We start from the raw sequence: 8,339 nt of genomic DNA, 5'->3' as shown, positions 1-8,339 counted from the left end.
GATTTCCATTTTTTCTTTCATTCTCTTTCTTTCCTTTTTCTTTTTTGGTCATTGAGTTGTTCGAGTCCCTTATATATTCTGAGAATTAATTCCTTGTAGAGTTAGAAAATATTTTCTCCCATTGTGCCATCTCTCTTGAGTTTTTACTTTGCTGTGCAGAGAAAAATTCAATTTTAATAAACCTCATCAGCATTAAAAGAATACAACTGCTCCAACAGATCATAGATCTGACAGTTTTCAGCTGTCAGTGTATGATATTATAAAGCCTGTTATTCAAACTGCATCTGCAGATCAGCAGTGTCAACATCACCTGAGAATTTGTTAGAAATGCAGACTTGGGTTCCACCCTAGAAATTTAGAATTAGCATACAAAATTTAAAATTTTTTCATGTGATCCATATGTACAGTAAAGTTTGAGAAGCAGTCTTTTAAAAATATATTTAGAGACTTATTTTCTTTTATTGGATTCAAATAATCTATGAAAAAAGGCAAGGCTTGGAATTTCTTGAAATAATGTACAATGTGTGGGAATTTTCCAGACCACATGCAGTACACTTGTTTTTGAAATCATTTTTACAATATTTCAGTCACCAGGGTGACAGTATATTTTGCTTGACATATGACTTCTCTTTTCTAGGAACAGCCAGGACATGAGGTGGTCCTGCAGGAAGCAATGACATTTCTCTTTTTGTGTCAATACTTGATGGGGAAAAAGCATTTATTACGGAAGTAGCCAAAAAGAATGAGAACCTCTTATGTGCATTTTCAACAATTGAAAAGTTTTCCTTGCGCCTGCTGTCTTTATTTTATCTTGTAAAGTATTTGGTGAGTATATTCCTGTTCTATTGCACATACAATATGTTTTGAGAACATGTTTCTTTGTTCAATCATTATGAAGTTGTATGCCTATATTGAGCTGGCTCACAAATTAGTTTGTTGAATGTAGGGCTGCAGTCCAGCTATGTACCACAAAGTGGTAAACAGCTGGGTGTCTTAGAGAATTTTTTCTATTCCCTTTGTAGATCAGAATTAAATGTATTTTCCCAAGTAGTTTACTGTGAGACTATGGAATCTGCTGGAAATCTCCCATGTTCAATCTTGACATGTGTATTTACTTAGTGAAAGCTTTTGTCTTATAGTAACAGCACCAACAACCTGTCAAATTGATTAAAAAAGTATTTTTATCTTTATAAATTATGATCAGAAGCATTCTGAAGAAGTGTCCAGCAGTATCACTTCATTCACAGATCCTAAACTAAAATAGACTGGCATAATCACTATGACTGATATTTAGGCCTGACATTTATTGTTTTATATTTTAATGACAATCCTAATTTGGGGCCGTTGTTTCCACATGGGAGATTTACATGATTTATTCCTGGTGTCAGGCTGTTTGTATACCATGAGGATGAATTTAAATTTCATCATACAGAGGTATTCTTTTTTAACGTATGTATGCACATGTGTATGTATGTATGTATGTGTACATTGCAGGGATGTTCAATGATAGAGATATTCCCTGCTAATCCCACATAGCCTGACATCCATAAATCAAAATAACAACCTTTCCCATACCCATATGCTGATATTTGGCAAGCCAGCTGGTCTAGCTTGTTTTTGTAAAACTGTATCATCTTTTGTGTACTTCCAGATGTCCCTAGCTGCCATTTGCCAAACTAGCCCAAATAAAAATGGGAGAATAGGAGAGGCTTTTGAGATATTTCCTAGAATTTTAGTAGAAGCCTTCTTTTATACTTTCAATATAGTCATTTGTGCAAGAATACAATCATTAAACGTTGAACAATTTCAGCATGCTATCAGTTAATGACCTTGGCATCTTTCAAGTTAAACAATGGTCATCCTAGATGGATGGGTTGGCCTCAGGATATATAATGTAGTTGTACAGGACTACAATGGTTTTTCAATGGTTCCATATATAATAGCTTAAAGATAAATGCAAACACATGACAGCAGGTTAAAATTTATCACCCATTTTCTTTTAACAAAACATTGTGAACTTAGGCAAATGGCCATTAATTTTATAAAGCTACCAAATTCCTCCTCAATATTATTTTCTACAAAAAATTCTAAAGCATAAAATCTGTAGCACATTTTATAATTTCATTAGAAATTTGCATCATTAAGAAGTTAAAAATTTTATATTATTACAAAACTAAAAAGTATAATATCAATTTTTCTTTTTAAAATAGGGACTATTGAGTTATTAGTATTATATTTGTATACAATAAAATTTACTGTTGTAAGAGTAAAATTTGGTGAGTCGTGACAAACATATATAGTTGTGTGACTACATCAAAATTTTGTTCTTCCAAAATTCATGTTGAAGTTCTAGTCCCCAGTACCAAAGAACATAACTGTGTTTGGAGACAAAGTTTTCCAAGAGGCAAAGTTAAATGAGGTTCTGTGGGTTGGTCCTGATATAATCTGATTTGGATCCTTTTTGATTAAACACCTGGGATGAGCCAACACAGAGAGAAGACCACAGGAAGAGGCAGCAAGGTGGCAGCCATCTGCAACATTAGGGAGCAAGCTCGGAGGAAACCAACTCTGCCAGCATCTTGAGCTTGGTCTGGATCTTGAATTCTTGATCTTGCCCTTTATCTGTTTGCCTCCAGAATCCTAATCCTGAATTTGTGGGAAAATAAGTTTCATTTGTTTAAACTACCTAGTCTGTGGCATTTTGTTATGGAAATCCTAGTATATAAGCATAATAGTCATGATATAGAACATTTCTGTTATCCCTCCCCAAAATCTCTCCTGCCTATTTGTACTCAGTCCCTGGTAATCACTGATCTGATACCTCTCTCTACAGCTTTGCCTTTTACAGACCATTAATGGAATGCCTTATAAGTTTGTCTTATTTCACCTAGAATGAAGGTTTTATTCAATTATGCTATTTCATGTGTTAGTAGTTTACTCCTTTTTGTTCTTGGGTATCATTTCAGCATTCATATATATCACAATTTGTACAGTCAGTAGTTGGGGTGTTTCTACATTTACAATGTTATGAATAGACAATACAGATATCCTTATATAGGTCTTTCTGTGGGCATGTGTTTGTATTTCTCTTCATGAAAATGTGAGAATGAGAATGCTTGCTTATGTGGTAAGTCTATTTGTTATTTCTTATGAATCTGATGAACTCTTACCCAAAGACACTGGACCATTTTGCATTTTCTAGCAACATCTGAGGGACCAATTACTCTTCATATTCACCAGGGCTTAGCATTTTTAGTCTTTTAAATTTTGCTCATTCTAATAGCTGGATAGTACAACTTCACTTAGTTTTAATTTTCGTTTCTGCAAAAACTAAAGATTTTGAAAATTTTATATGCATTTATTTGCCATCTCTGAATGTAATTTTTGGTAAAATTTTGTTCAAACATTTTGTCCATTTTAACTATAATTTTATCTTCTAGTGAAAGATTTTCATATATTCTGAACACATGTTATTTTATTGTATATACTTATGGTGTACAGCATGATGTTTTAATACACATATACATAGTGAAATGATTACAAGTCAAGAAAATCACCTTGTTCTTCCTGCTTATTGTGTGTGTGTGTGTGTGTGTGAGAGAGAGAGAGAGAGAGAGAGAGAGAGAGAGAGAGAGAGAGAGAGAGAATGAAGGAAAACCATATCTTCTTGGCAAATTTTCAGTATACAAAAATACTGTAACTACAGTCCAGATGCTGTACATTAACTCTCTAGATTTAATCATCCTATGTAACTGCAAGTTTGTACCCTCTAACCTCTTTCTCCGCATTTATTCCTTTTCCTAACCCTGATAACCACCATTCTACTCTCTGCATTTCACTTTTTAAAGATTTTGCTTTTAGTGACATCATTAGTAATGTTTCTTTCTGTATCTGGCTTATTTCACCTAACATAATGTCCTTCAGGTTCTTCCAGGTTGTCAAAAATGGCAATCTCTTCTTTTATACATTGAGTAATATTCTGGGGTGTGTATGTATGTGAGTATAATTTTGTTTATCTGTGGATGTACCCTTAAGTTGTTTCTACATCTTGACTATTACAAATAATATGACTGCTGATATCTCTGGATTGTAATTTCAACTCTTTGGAATAAATACCCCAAAGTGGAATTGATGGATCATTTGGTAGTTCTATATTGTTTTGGATTTGGTAATTCCTTTGAAGAATCTCCATACCATTTTCCTTAATGGGGGTTGTTAGCACAAAAAGACCGGGCAGGATGCAAACCTCGTGCATCATCTTAGCTCTTTATTCAAGGAGATGAAATGGTACCCATGGACCCAGTCTCCTGGTGGAAAAAGAACCACTCGACAAGGAAAGGAACTGAGTTTATATAGGTTATCTTGAGGGGTGGTCTAGTGAACATATGTCAGTTTTACTTAGTCAGAAATGTGGGTCCTTTTGCTCAAGGTCTGTAGACAGTGCCAAAGGATTTTGCTTTGGAGGAGATAATGCCTCCTAGAGACTGTTTTCTTTTGAGGTTGATGAAACATATCCTCTGCCTGAAACCAGCATCTGGAAAACATTTGTCTTTGGAGATGAAAGCTGTCAATGCATGGCCTTCATTTTTACTCCCTTTTCTTTTTCTCAGGCTTCATTATTTTGGGAATTTCTTATTCTCCATATCCATTAGTGGTACTAAATTACACTCCCACCAAAAATTTATAAGTGTTGACCTTCTTCATATACTTAACACTTGCTCTCTTTTTGATGATAGTTATTTAGACCAGTGTGAGGTGATATCTTACTGTGGTTTGGATATGCATTTCCCTGATTTTTAGTGATGCTGAACTTCCATATGTATACAGGTTTTTGTATGCTTTCTCTGGGAAAAAAAAAGACTATGCAGGTCCTTTGTCCATTTTTTATTTGGGTCATCTGTTTTCTGTTTTGCTACAGAGTTATAATATTTCTTTATATATTTGGGATATTAATCACTTATCAGATACATTAAAATATTTTATGTGTAGTCTGCCTTACCATTTGATTGATGGTTTACTTTGCTGTGCTAAACCCATATGGTTTTTTTTTGTTGGTTGGTTTTGTAGAAAAAGCAGAAAAAACATTTGATAAAATACAGCATCCCTTCATGCTCAAAACACTGGAAAAAATAGGGATAGTGGGAACATTCCTTAACATTGCAAAGGCCATCTATGCTAAGCCCATGGCCAATATCATTCTAAATGGTGAAAAACTGAAAGAATTCCCTTTAAAAACTGGAACAAGGCAGGAATGCCCTCTTTCACCACTTCTATTCAACATTGTCCTTGAAACTCTAGCCAGAACAATTAGACAGACCAAGGAAATTAAAGGGATACAAATAGGGAAAAAGAACTCAAACTATCCCTATTTGCTGATGACATGATTATATATTTAGAGGAACCAGAAAATTCCACTAGAAAACTTTTAGAACTCATAAGTGAATTCAGTAAAGTAGCAGAATATAAGATTAATGCTCATAAATCCAATGCATTTTTATACATAAGTGATGAATCTTCAGAAAGAGAAGTTAGGAAAACTACCCCATTCACAATAGCTTTGAAAAAAAAAATACTTGGGAATCAATCTCACAAAAGAGGTGAAAGACCTCTACAATGAGAACTACAGAACACTAAAGAAAGAAATTAAAGAAAACCTTAGAAGACAAAAAGATCTCCTATGTTCTTGGACAGGCAGAATTAATACTGTCAAAATGGCCATACTACCAAAAGTGCTATACAGATTCAATGCAATTCCAATTAAAATACCAATGATGTACCTCACAGAAATAGAGCAAGCAATCATGAAATTCATCTGGAAGAATAAGAAACCCAGAATAGCTAAAGAAATCCTCAGTAGAAAGAGCGAAGCAGGGGGTATTGCAACACCAGACCTTCAAAGCAAATAGTAACAAAAACGGCATGGTATTGGCACCAAAATAGGTAGATCAATGGTACAGAATAGAGGACATGGACACAAACCCAAATAAATACAATTTTCTCATAGTAGACAAAGGTGCCAAAAATATGCAATGGAGAAAAGATAGCCTCTTCAACAAATGGTGCTGGGAAAACTGGAAATCCATATGCAACAGAATGAAACTAAACCCCTATCTCTCACCCTGCACAAAAATCAACTCACAATGGATCAAGGACCTTGAAATCAAACAGAGATCCTGCTTCTTATAGAAGAAAAGTAGGTCCAAATCTTTACCTTGTTGGCTTAGGATCAGACTTCCTTAACAAGACTCCCATAGCACAAGAAATAAAAGCAAGAATCAATAACTGGGACAGATTCAAACTAAATAGCTTTCTCTCAGCAAAGGGAACTATCAGCAATGCAAAGAGAGAACCTACAGAGTGGGAGAAAATCTTTGCCACTCATACTTCAGATAGAGCACTAATTTCCAGAATATAAAGAACTCAAAAATCTCTACACCAAGAATACAAATAACCCAATCAACAAATGGTCTAAGGATATGAACAGACACTTCACAGAAGATCTACAAGCAATCAATGAATATATGAAAAAATGTTCAACATCTCTAGTAATAAGAGAAATACAAATCAAAACTACCCTAAGATTCCATCTCACCCCAATTAGAATGGCGATTATCAAGAACACAAGCAACAATAGGTGTTGGTGAGGATGTAGGAAAAAGGGACACTCATTTTATTTGCTGGTGGGGCTGCAAATTAGTGTAGCCACTCTGGAAAGCAGTGTGGAGATTCCTTAGAAAATTTGGAATGGAACCACCATTTGACTCAGCTATCCCACTCCTTGGCCTATACCCAAAGGACTTAAAATCAGCATACTACAGAGATACAGCCACAACAATGTTCATAGATGCTGAATTCACAATAGCCAGATTGTGGAACCAACCTAGATGCCCCTCAATTGATGAATGGATAAAGAAATTGTGGTATATATATACCATGGAATATTACTCAGCCATAAATAATAATAAAATTATGGCATTTGCAAGCAAATGGATGCAGTTGGAGAATATCATGCTAAGTGAGATAAGCCAATCTCAAAAAACCAAAGGACTAATGATCTTCCTGATAAGTGGATGATGACACATAATGGGGGGTGGGAGGGGTTAGTGTTAGGGTTAGGGTTAGGTTTAGGGTTAGGGTTAGGGTTAAGGAGGGTGGCAAGAATGGAGGAAGGAAGGACTGTATAGAGGGAAAAGAGGGGTGGGAGGCATGGGGGGAAAGGGAAAAAATTAACAGAATGAATCAAACAACATTACCCTATGTAAATGTATGATTACACAAATGGTATGCCTTTACTCCATGTACAGAGAAACAACATGTTTCCCATTTGTTTACAATTAAAAAAAAAAGAAAAAAAAAAAACAAAGAACAAATGATCTCACTGATAAGCGGATGATGACACATATAGGGGGTGGGAAGGGGACAGGAATGGAGGAAGGAGGGACTTTATAGAGGGATAAGAGGGGTGGGAGGAGTGGGGGGGAGGAAAAAAATAACAGAATGAGTCAGAACTATTACCCTAGGTAAATGTATGATTACACAAGTGGTATGCCTCTACTTCATGTACAAACAGAGAAACAAGATGTATCCCTTTTGATTACAATAAAAATGAATTAAAAAAAAGAAAACATACCACTTTATTTATGTTGGTTAAAATATGGACATAAATTTTGAAGTGTTTAAGAATAAAATTTTTCTACTTCAATTTGTTTAAAGGTAGGATGTTATTCAAAAGCTTACTATTACTAAATGTCATATTGTGCCAAAGTCCAAATCTACACACACACACACACACACACACACACACACACACACACACCACACACATACACAAACATGATAAACTTATCAGGTTATGTGAAGGATAAAGGCTACGCAATTAGTCATAATTGAGATGCAAGTAACTAAAGAATATACTTTTTTTTTTTAAAGTGGAATCATAAAGGACTGAAGATTTATTGCTGTGAAAACAAATTTGTAGTACAGTAGTATGAATCTTGGGTATTAAGCATCATCAGTTGAATCAAGTTAAGAAGTTGAAAATGTGATAAGAAAGTGTATGTGTGTTTAAGAGAGAGAGAGAAAGAGAGGGGGAAGGGAAGAAAGGGGGAGAGGGAGGGAAGGGGGAGAGAGAGGGGGAGGGGGGAGAGAAGGGGAGGGAGAGAGAGAGAGAGACTGTAAGCCAGTTGACCCAAGAACAACTGAGATATCTAACTTGTCCGGTTGAGACCAGGCATCATGTTAAATCTCCATTTTTTTTAGAAGGCAATTAAAAAATCACAATTCCAACAGCCCACAAATCAAATAAAAATATTGTAGAAAGAAATTAAAACTATGTTCAA

The sequence above is a fragment of the Sciurus vulgaris genome, assembly GCF_902686455.1.
Source record: "Sciurus vulgaris genome assembly, chromosome: 10".
Classification (NCBI taxonomy): Eukaryota; Metazoa; Chordata; class Mammalia; order Rodentia; family Sciuridae; genus Sciurus; species Sciurus vulgaris.
This window is presented reverse-complemented; position numbering follows the sequence as displayed.